This window comes from Peromyscus leucopus, chromosome 10, assembly GCF_004664715.2.
Source record: "Peromyscus leucopus breed LL Stock chromosome 10, UCI_PerLeu_2.1, whole genome shotgun sequence".
NCBI lineage: Eukaryota > Metazoa > Chordata > Mammalia > Rodentia > Cricetidae > Peromyscus > Peromyscus leucopus.
Window position 1 is genome coordinate 27645839 of NC_051071.1, and position 11923 is coordinate 27657761.

At 44.2% G+C, this 11923-nt stretch overlaps 1 long non-coding RNA gene across 1 annotated transcript; it reads left to right on the plus strand.

The window, feature by feature from the left end:
- The first annotated feature begins 529 nt into the window (after positions 1-529).
- Positions 530-1571, plus strand: LOC119088685. The gene is made up of 2 exons (XR_005092379.1): positions 530-569; positions 1156-1571. It is a non-coding gene; the product is annotated as an uncharacterized LOC119088685 (long non-coding RNA).
- Positions 1572-11923: the final 10352 nt, after the last annotated feature.

Below are 11923 nucleotides of genomic sequence, written 5' to 3' on the forward strand. Positions count from 1 at the left end.
GCCCCATCATTTGTCTCTGTGTTCTCCCCACTTCTTTTCTTCAGTTTTGGGCATTCATGTTTCTGATAACCCTTATCCATGAAATGTAGTGGTATTGTGTTCACCAAAATATTGTGTACTCTAATAAATTTATCTGGGGTCAGAGAACAGACAGCCACTAGATACAAAGGCTAGAAAATGGTGGCACTCACACCTTTAATCCTAGCATTCCAGAGATAGAAATCCCTCTGGATCTCTGTGAGTTCAAGGCCACATTGGAAACAGCCAGGCATGATGACTCACACCTTTAATCCCAGGAAGCAAGGCTTTAATCCTAGGGAATGATAGTAGAAAGCATAAATGTATATAAGGCGTGAGGACCAGAAACTAGAGGCATTTGGCTGGTTAAGCATTTGGCTGGTTAAGCATTTGGCTGGTTAAGCATTTGGCTGGTTAAGCATTTGGCTGGTTAAGCATTTGGCTGGTTAAGCATTCAGGCTTTTGAGCAGTAATTCAGCTGAGACCCATTCCGGATGAGGACTCAGAGGCCTCCAGTCTGAGGAGAAGAGACCAGAGGAGGATCTGGTGAGGTGAGATAGCTGTGGTTTGTTCTGTCTCTCTGATCTACCAGCATGGACCCCAATAACTTGCCTCGGGTTTGATTTTATTAATAAGAATTTTTAGAATCCAGCTACAATGAAATAAGCAAGTTAGTCTCTTTCTGGGGATGTCCTTTTCTCATATTATGGACTCATTTTTCCTTTTTCTCATGCTTTGTCTTGATGTAGTCATGAAAACTGTCTCATCCTTCTCATTTTTTCTGGTGTCATTTGGCAAGTTTCTAGCAGCTGGGATGCATTCATTCCAGCTGTCTCCTCTCCAGCTTTTAAAGTTGTCTAAAAATGTCGGGGCATTATTCCATAAAAACAAAACAAAACAAACAAAAAAAAAACATGTTAACTGTATTTATAGTATCTGGATCAGCATACATATATTTTGTAACATAGCTCATAAAGTCTAGGAATTCTGAGGGTTTCTAATTTGCTTTTAGTTGGATTTCATGCTTTATTTATATGTCTTTTCTTAGATATGGTGTTCCTTAACTTTCTAAGCCTTAATATTTGTAACTCGGTTAAATCATTATTCCCATTCTCTTTTATTACGTTTTCCATTTAGGTCCTAATAGATTCCCCCAGGCAGATTGATCATTCTATAACTGGCCCGGAAATGATGAAGATACCGTAAAGAGACACATTTGTCCATCATGCTGACAATCAGACTATTGAAATAATGGATTTCAAGAAATTAAAATCTAACTCTGGAAGAAGAAAAAACTTAAAGCCTGGTCCAGCCAAAGGGAAAACTTTTCTCAAAAAGATTTACAACATGTCAGAGCACCTTCCAAGAAGTGACAGTGAGTGTATGATGGGTGGACCGCACCTTGACCAGGTCTGCTTAGATGTGGGTAACTCTGGCCTCTGCTGTAACCTTTCTTCAGGGTATGTAACCTTACAAAATGGGGTCGTAGGGGTCATTGGATCTTTGTCCCTCTTCCTAATGACTGAACACAATTTGTTTTCTACTTCTCACTATTAATGTGGCTGTTTTCATTGGCTTACTGAGGATGAGCAGCTAAAACTGGCTTGTTGGGGTCCAGTCTGTGACCCTCAGTCTAGTAATGATAGGTATAGGTTTTGCCTAACGGGGACACATGCCTCTTCTCACCTCTGCTCACGAAAACGCTGAACCTACAGCATCTTCCAGGTGGCACACTGAGTTGTAAAAATAGACAAATCAGTCACTTTCTCTGATGCTTTCTTACATGGTGGGTGTTGTGTCTACTGTAAAGGAATTTAATTGAAAAAAAATCTATGTCCAATAATACCCTGCTGGCTGCACTTCCTGGTTGAGTCCTCTGGCTTAATGCCACCTTAGAGGATATGACCTCACCCTGAGGAATGACAGCACCAAGTCAAACTAAGTGTTTAGTCAGTTTTTAAAAGAGACTGTTGCCGGGCGGTAGTGACTCACACCTTTAATCCCAGCACTCAGGAGACAGAAGCAGGCAGATCTCTGAGTTTGAGGCCAGCCTGGTCTACAGAGCGAGTTCCAGGAAAGGCACAAAGCTACACAGAGAAACCCTGCCTTGAAAAACCAAGAGAGAGAGAGAGAGAGAGAGAGAGAGAGAGAGAGAGAGAGAGAGAGAGAGAGAGATCTGGCAGCTTGTTTGTTGTCCAGAGGCCTTTATATATATATAATTTTTTTTTTTTTTTTTTTTTTTTTGGTTTTTTGAGACAGGGTTTCTCTATGTAGCTTTGTGCCTTTCCTGGAACTCACTTGGTAGCCCAGGCTGGCCTCGAACTCACAGAGATCCGCCTGCCTCTGCCTCCCAAGTGCTGGGATTAAAGACGTGCGCCACCACCGCCCGGCAAAATGTGTATCCCAGGCTGGCCTCGAACTCGTGATCCTCCTGCCTCCGCCTCCTTCAGCAAATCCTACCGGCGTGCGCCACCACCACCGGCTATATTTTTAAATGTTTTTTCAATACAGGGGATTTTATCTAGAGCCTTGTGCATGCTAGGCAAGTGTTCCACCACTGAGGTATACATCCAGCCCATGTTTTACATTTTCTTTTGAGATAGAGTCTCCCAGGTTTTCCAGGCTGAATTTGAGTTTGCTCATGCGGCCAAGACGGTCCTTGAATCTGTGATCTTTCCTGCCTTAGCCTCCCAAGTAGGAGGCTAGCCCTATATCACAAACCTTCACCACCTGGCCCAGGAGGTTCCTAAAGCATTTTAAAAGACTGACTCCTCCTTCTTTCCTCCATCCTCTTTCTTCCTAAATATTCTCTCTCTCTCTCTCTCTCTCTCTCTCTCTCTCTCTCTCTCTCTCTCTCATTTTTGGTTTTTAGAGACAGGGTTTCTCTGTATGGCTTTGTAGCTTATCCTGGAACTTGCTTTGTAGACCAGGCTATCCTCAAACTCAGAGAGATCTGCTGTCTCTGCCTCCCAAGTGCTGGGATTAAAGGCATGTGCCACCACCACCCAGCTCCTCCTAAATGTTCTATGTGAGGATAACATCTCTGTTTTGCTCTTCCCCATTGGTCTCTTCTAGCTGGAATTCTTATTGTGTAAATGCATACATGCTTGCACAAAAGACATTTCATTCCTTTTACACAAACTTCGATGGAACAATTGCAATGAGATTATATAGAAATTTAAATGCTGGGTGGCTGTCTATCATTAGAATCTAACACATTCTAAGCTATGCAGTATTGCACTGGAACACAATTTTTTCAATAAGAGATGCTTAGGTGCATAATTCCATGCTTCCCAGGGGGTGAGTTAGGTTCAGAGGACTCTAGGCTGATCTGTCCATTATGTAGTGCTATAAATGGACAAAAGGCCCAGGAAAAAAAGTCTTAAACAAATGACCCTGTTATTACTTTGAGATAGAGCTGAGAATACCAAGATTCTAAGAATTATATCAAATATCCCAAGCAGGGTCCAAATGGTGACTTAAGACCCAAACAATGAAAAACAGTGTTGTCGGTGTAAGTTTGGTGTGGCTTGCCCATTCTGGAGCTATTGATACTTCTAATTCTAAAGAGGTTGCTTTCTACCAACAAAGTATTTATAGGCAGCTGGTGTTTGGAGAGAGAAGAGCGAGTTCCTGGGAAGAAAAGAAGCCGAGAATCTGCTGTAAAATGTCTGCCAAGGTCAACTGGGTCAGCTTTCCATGAGCAGCCAGCTCACAAGCCCTTGAGTCTGACTCCTGATAGAAAACAGGAGGATGGCGCCACCCAGAGGGAAAATTTGGTAGCTGCTTGCCTCCCCCACCTGTTAAAAGATCCAAGGCAAAGCTGTTCAAAGTTCGGGAGGGTTCAAGTAAGTGGGAAGATATTAAACTTATTCAAGTGAACCAATCCTCTGACAGTGTGGGAAGCTGTTGTTCCCCCAAACAAAAGTCAGCTTCCAGAACTCGGGAATGTGAACGGAACATGAGAAGAAATGAACCCTGAGAGACAATGAGCAGGGAGCCTCAACAGAATCTTGACATCCAGGGACTGTATTTTCTCTTGTGTTGGAAGATTCTTGAGATAATTCTTTCTCATATGCTTACCCATGACATTCTTCAGAAAAACCATTGTTCTGGCAAGTTACACATCAGTCCACTTAATGATAGAATCAGATTGATGAGTCCTTGGCCTACACTTTGATGCTGCTTTAAGAGACCACAGATGTTCCTGGCTCTAAAGCATGCCTGAAGAGGGTGTTGGGACCCGTGAGTATATCATTCCTTTCCCAACAACAGTTAATTGCAGTACATGGCGTCTCAGCCATTCAAAGTCTGGTTCTTTAGAATTTATAAGGCTGGGTAAAAAGAAAAAATGTGTAACTTCCCAAAAGACATCTAGAGCTCATCTAAAACAGGCTATGGAAGTCACAGCAGCATCTGCAGTGTCAGGACTACAGTATAATGCGAGTCAGTTGTCACTCAGTTGGGCATCATCAGGACCCAAGGATTTGCAGTTCTGAGTAGAAAGGCAAACCAGTGGCTACCTCTTCGAGGACCTAAAACTAAGCCCAGAGTTGGAACCCCCTCATTTTTGCCGTGTTTGTCAAGAACATACATTGGAGAAAAGACAGCCTTTGCAACAGATGGTCCTGGGGAACCTGGATATCTACATGCAGAATGAAACTAGATCCTTTACCATCCCACACAAAGACTACAAGTCCAAAATGGATCCGAATCCTTCATGTAAAAGCTGGAACTGAAAATCTCTCCAGGGAGATTTTTCGTAAAACACCTCAAGATAGGTGAGGCATAGGTGAGGGTTTTCTGGGTAGACTCATCAGTAAAGAAAGTGACCCCATGAACTGAAGGAGACTGTATGAAGCTGAGCTTCTGCACAGCTAGAAAACAAGTACTGGAGTGAAGAGACAGCCCAGAGAATGGAAAGAAGACTTTTCCAACTGTACACACACACACACACACACACACACACACACACACACACGACAGGATTAATACCCAGGATGTATGACCTGTAAAATGTAAATCATCCAGTGAATGAACAGGTTGAAAATTCTCAACGTCTATGAAAATGGCTGATAAATACTTAAAGTGTTAGCATCCTGAGCTATCAAGCGAATGTTAATAGAACCACTTTGGGGGCAAGGATGTGTCTTAGTTGGCTGGGTGCTTACCCAGCATACACAAAGCCACACAGGCCTCAGTCTGATCCTTTAGTACTATATAAACTGGGGATAGTGGTGCATGCCTATAATCTCAGCACTCAGGAGGTAGAGGCAGGAGGATCAAAATTTTCAATGTTGTACATGGCTAACCACAAAGTTTGAAACCTGCCTTAGCTTCATGAGACCCTGTTTCAAAAAGCTGAAAACAACAACAATAACAAAAAAAAATTGTTCAGAGTCTATGTTAAGTAGAATGGCTGTCATTAAGAAATGAACAACAAATACTGGTAAGGATGTTCAGAAAGAGGAAGTTTTCACTGCTGTTGGGAACATAAACCTGTGAAGTCATTGTGGAAACCAGCATGAGGATTCCTTAATCTGAGTATTAGAGACTTGCTGTAGGATCCAGTTATACCACCCTTAGAACTGAGGAGGAAGAAAGGGAAGCAGAGAATTTGGAGAGGAAGAGAAGTGACTGTGGGTTGAGACCGATAAGGGGTAAGCTTGTTAGTCTGATCAAAAAGAGTAGAGGAATCATCTTGTTTGGGTTTCATAGGTAGGAGAATTTTTCCCCCTTGGTTGGCTTATACTATTATAGATTTTTAACTATTAACCCCAGTGTTAAAAGTTTTAAGTTAACCCTTTTGTTACAGATTTACAGAGTTTTCATCATATCCAATCTGCCTACAAATCTATAGCTGGAGAGATGGCTCAGAGGTTAAGAGCACTGGCTGCTCCTCCAGAGGTCCTGAGTTCAATTCCCAATGACCACATGGTGGCTCACAACCATCTATAATGAGGTTTGGTGCCCTCTTCTGGCATGTATACATAATAAATAAATGAGTCTTAAATCTTGAGGTATAGGAAGTTTACAAAATAGTCTTACGAATCTTGAGGTAAGATATACACCTTAGCAAAAGTTTTAGAGAGTTAAGCCAAAAGCATATGAGATGAGTAGCAATCGTCCCCACTGGGAATAGTTTGTTTCTTCATTTTGTTTTGCTCTCCTTTCTCTGTCGCACACCAGGTGGCTCACCTGATATGGGACAGAGATTTTGGAGGAAACCTTTAAACAAGTATGGTTGGGTCTAGAGAAGGGGAAGCCATACCTCAACTCCAGAGCTAGCTTTCAATTGCAGTGGGACTGAATAAAACTACAGTCTAATGCCACTCACACCTAAAAGAAATCTGAATCCCTGGAAAACTGAATTCAGCAAACTAAAAACAAAGAAGACTTAGAGAGAGGAAAATTTTGAGCCCTAGATCTAGACAGGACACTGCAGGAAGGAGCTGAGAGATCCACCAGATGGTAAGGAGTGTGTGCCCAGTATGGGTACACTGCAGCTGGCCTAGTCCTTTGTTTTCTCCCCCTCCTGCCAGGTCTGACTCCCAGCTCTTTCTTTGCAACAAATGTACAAATTCATCAACAATGACTTTTACATAGTGGGGGGGGGGGCAGACAAATACAGGGCTTGGAGTGGGGAAAAGAGAAAGCTTGAACATAGGAAATGGGTTGCAGTATTTGTAATGGTCCCAAATGATATTGGGACCTAGGGTGCCATTAGGCAGCTGTTTGGATTGGTTATCTAAATGGTACTGAGGTCAAATTTGATTGACAAAGTGAATAAATCTGGGGTCCTTCTGGTCGGATGTCAGGGGTAGAGGCTGGATGTCTTCTAAAAGGCATCTTAAAGGAGAATGAGAGGGTATGGAAGACACCTGCCAGAGAGGAGGACGGGAGGAAAAATGTCACCACAGCCTGTAGTTGAGGGCCTTCTCAGGACTTAGGGAGGACCAGATGCAGACCCAGCTTGTTCAGTGGGTCATCACCACACTCAACAGGGGTCAGGCGGCTTTTGTGGAGGCCAGAAGTCAAGAAGGCGAAGATGAAAACCTAGATCTAGGAGGGGAGATCTTACCCGCAGGAAAGAGTCAGGGTCAGGGACACAAATGCCACAAGGGCCTAGAGGAGCTGGGGGATTATGGACAGCTCCACAGGGAAGGTTAAGAAGAGGGCAGGAAAAAGCTCCACAATGCCTAGTTGGGCCTAATGAAAGTGAACGATTGCAGCTCTAAGAGTGGAGAGATGGATGGGGTCAGTCTGTCACAGCTCAGACGGGAAAGGTATTCTGGTAGTTGGGAGCCAAGGAATACCATGAAGTCACACTGCACAACACACCTCACACAGGTTTGTTCCCAGGGGAGGGAGAGAAGAACCCAGGAGGGAGGTGAAAGGGTTCTGCACCCTGATATTAAGCCTCTCCCCTGACGCAGTAATCCAAATCAAACCCAATTAGGAATGAAAGTCCACCACAAATTTTATGTGTGTACCCCAATGAAGCTTATCTGAGGATCAGAGGGAAAAAGCCAGCCACTATAGTAAAAATAAAAGTCAGGCAGTGGTAGCACCCGCCTTTAATCCTAGCATTCGGCATGGGTATATAGGAAGTAGTTCTCTTTGGAGACTGAGGTGTCAGTGAGGTAAGGTTGGTTGTTCCTTGTCCTATTCCTCTGATCTCTCAGTTTTAACCCCAATATCCGGCTCTGGGTTTTTATTAATTAGACCATCTAGTAATTCATCATACACATATTCTTCATTCCTTTAAGGGCTATTTAGAGTGCAAATTGTACTGCTTTTCTTTTTTGAGACAGGGTCTTACTATGTAGTCCTGGATGTCCTGGAACTCACTCTGTAGGCCAGGCTGGCCCTGAGCTCACCATCTTCCTGCCTGTGCCTCCAGAGTGTTGGAATTGAAGGCATGAGCCACCATGCCCAGAAAGAGTTTCTATGTGGTACAGAATATCCACTGATGTATGATGAGCATATCAGGCTACAGTGTATAAATATCTATCTACAAGATTTCAACATTCTGTGGAGTTCTGTAAGGCCAGCTCTAGAGTGTGTGAAAGCTGGACGTGGAGATGGACAAGAGTGAGCCACAGGCTGTCCCACAGGACTTAATTCTCACTGCTTTTTCTCACCGTGCTGCTTCTACTTGACTGTAGACTTCATGAAACTCTTTTCAGGACAGTTTTTAAAAGTAGCAGTTATCCTAGAGAGGGGAGAAGATGGATTTGAGTAGGTACCAATCAGCCAAGCTTTCTGTCTCACCCAAAGATGGAAAGAAAATTCCATTCCAAGCTGGCCTAGCAGTGTATGCTTTTAATTCCATCACTTGAGATGCCAAGACAGGTGGCTCTCTGAGTTTTCAGGGCTAGCTTTGAGCTGGTCTACAGAGTGAGTTCCAGGACAGCCAGGCCTACATAGACACTGGCTCAAAACAACGACAAAATGAGACAATAAATAAATAGGGATATTAAGTGAATAAGTAAATTTTTTTTAAAAATCAAGGAATTCCTGTCTTGTTTACTGTTGCTTTAGTTCACTTCAGTGTGGTGTTTGGACACTGACACTTGAGTTAACCAACCAGAGCTCTAGTCCCGGGCCGTTTATAGACTGACTTCTCAATACCGCTTGCCTTGAGTGTCCTCATCACTACTTGTCCCTGACTCTCAGAACAACTCTAGAATATTGGGGTACCACCCTCTAGATGTCCCCAGAATGGCCTTGAGTATCCTGGAGCAGTTGAGAATTAGATAGCTGCCTTTATTATGCGCGCAGAGCCTTTGACCAGTTTATCTTGACTAGTTGAACACTGCCATCTGGTGGACCTGCGTGGGTATAGCAGTGGTTGTAAGGAGGGAAGCCTTTTGAAATCTAAGACAGTTTGTGTCCTTTATTTCTTGTTCTTTTACCCCCACTCTCCCAGTGAAAACAAGACAAAAATGTCAAAACAGTCCTGTCCAGTCCACAGTATCTTGCTTGAAGAGGTGAAACTAAGTTTAGCATATAGATGGGATTCGTGTAGGCCTCAGGCTAAGGGAGGAGGTCTGGATGGGGAATCGATGATAGGACTATAGTTACCCAGCCAGGGACACCTGCACATTGTCATTACCTTGCTCATGGTGCCTCTGGTCCCTCTCATTGCCTCACTGTGTGTTTTTCCTTGGGAAGGCTGCCCATGGCCCTCACAACCTGAGCAGAGAGAGATGCAGGCTGAAGTGTACACCACCCCCCAACCCTAAAGCTCTGGGATTCTGTGTCTCACAGGGTAGGGTGGGGGTGGGGGTAGGGAAGGCTATGGCCAGGACCAATGAAGACACAGCACACTCTGACTCAGTAGATCTATGAGAGCCAAAGTTACATTTTAAGTTTTAATTACTATGCCTTAGAGATCCATGAAAAAAAGTCTCTGATCTGTAAGCCTCTTGTTCAAGGACAGATAGTTCCTGATATGCTGAAGGCTATTGTTTATGGGTTTATGGGAGGTTAACAAACCTCGTGTTTTTCACTCCCCTAAACAAATTTGTTTGACCCATCTGCACAGAATGTGCTTGATTGGATATGGGCAGGAGGTTCACAGGCAGGAAATACATCAGGACATACACTTGTCCCTGATGGATGTAGGCTGGAGGTACATCAGGATGTATGCTTACCCCTGATTGGACCTGATGGGAAATGCAATGAACTATGGGTTTTCCTTCTTAAACTAACTGCAAACCACGACGCAGGACCATTTCCTGGTAACCTGCGTATGGACCTAGCCAGAGCCCATCCACCTGGCCAGTATTAAATTAAAGCTTGCTTCAAATTTGGCTTTAAGCCATGATAGTGGTCTAATTCTCCATGGGTGAGATTCACAGCTCCCATTCCCGAGGGCCCCTGTTTAGCCATCTACGGAGGGAGCATGTGGCCTGGTTCCATGCATGTCCTCTCATTATGTCCCACAGAAAACTACCCCCTGTTTTATGTGGGAGAGCAGTGTTTAATAATGTCCTGCAAGTCTTCATCATGGGTCTGATTTGGGGGAACATGAAGATGCAGCCTGTACTTTTCCATCTGGAGCCTGGGCAGCTATAGGTTCCAGGACGAGTTTCTCTTCCATTTTTCTCTTGGTGACAGGAAGGGGTCAGAGGGCAGTAAGGTCCTGACTAAGAAGCCCCGCTGTGCCATTATTCTTCCAGACACCCACGACTAGGTTGTGAAAGCATTTCTAATGGCCTTCCCAGCACCATGCTGGGTAGCTAAGTACTCTCAAGTATCCAAGATCTGCTTAGTTTGGGGAGAACTGTGAGTGTCGAGGAAGTACAAATTCTTCTCCAGAGTGTTCAGAACTGGTTTGAATTTGGTTTCTGTATGGAGCAAAGATACCATCTACTGCCAAGAAAGTATGTTTAAAAGCAAAATCCTCTTCCATGGAGGAAGCAAGCATTCGGGAACAAGACACACCCTTGGCCCTAAGGTCTTCAGCGGGGCCTCCTGGAGGTGTTTCCAGGAGGGTGGAGTTCAAAGTCTGGAAGCCAAGGTTGCATCTCTCTAACTCACCAGGTTTATGTTTGAAGATGAAGCAAGAGTGCCTCAGAATTGCAGCCTTTCTGTCCATTAAATCAGGAAGGGGGGGACCCAAAATCTTCCTTAGAGGGTTATAGTAAAAATTAAATGAGGCAATGTTCATGTGTTCCTTGGCACAAGTCTCTGCCTCTGCCTCTTTAATAGTTCATGTTCCTTTTCCTGCCTTAAAGGTAATGTTCCCTGAGGCCTTCTGTGCTTGGCCTGGTGGTTTTGATCACGTCTCTCTCCTAGAGTTGGAAACACACATATTGTTGATGGCTTCTGCATATTTACCTCTGATCTGGACCTCTTGCCTCACATTCCATAACCTTGAAGTCAGCCTGAGGCTGGTGTTTTCCCAGGGAGTAGATTTCTGTTGCTTTGTCCTATCCACTAGACACATCTCTCCTCCTTCAGTTGAGGAAATAGCTCTTCTTTTAGGGTTTGTCCTGACCCTGCTTTTTCCCACCAGAGGGAAAGGTACAAAACCCAGAATCTATGCCCAAAAGAATTCCTCTTCTTTGTTCAGTGATTTTTCCAGAAGTAGACAGCTGAACCTGGAGAGGGCTTGATAACGTTTCCTCCTAAGTGTTGCTGAAAAGCCAAGTCTCCAGCTGCAATCATTGGAAAACAGGACCCGGCATTTTTGACTACTACACTGTAAGGGTTTTAAAGTGAGCTGAGGAAGTGAAAGGTCATTTGTGCCAACCGTTGAGTGCCTGCATCTAGCTGGGGCAGGTGTAACCACAAAGCATTTCACAACCAAATGAAGGGAAGTCGCTTATATAATAAGGGACGGGTTGCATTAGTCTGAAGCTATGTTTTAAACCACCCATGGGATACCCAACACGTTGACTCCTCCCAGATGATTCTCCAGGGTTCTCGCTTCAGTGGGCTAGAATCCTCGGGTTTCTTGGCATGCTGCTTTTTTTTTTTTTTTTTTTTTTTTTTCCCAATGCACAGAATTTAGAGCTGTTGGACCTGTCTGCTTTTATCTTCTTCGGCCCTGGCAGGTGAAATACCGGGAGAGGTTTGGAGGTTTGTGAATACAAATGAACAGAAACTCGACCAAGCTGCTCTTTCCCCATTGTTCCCTGACTTTCGCATAAGGGGTGGGAAAAACTGAATCCCCCTCTCTTTTCAGCCCCACATTCTTTGAGGAAGAGTCTATAGGAATGCTAAGGCTTTGGCTCCTAACTCCGTGCTCCACCCTCATCCCCACCCCTGTCCTGAGGGAAAGGATGGCCCAACACAGCTCCTAGGTGGTTCTACTGGGGAGTCACTGGGCTGGAACTCAGGTTCTTAGGAGGGAATGCTTGAAGAGCAAGGCTTTAAAAACCAAACTTCTGAG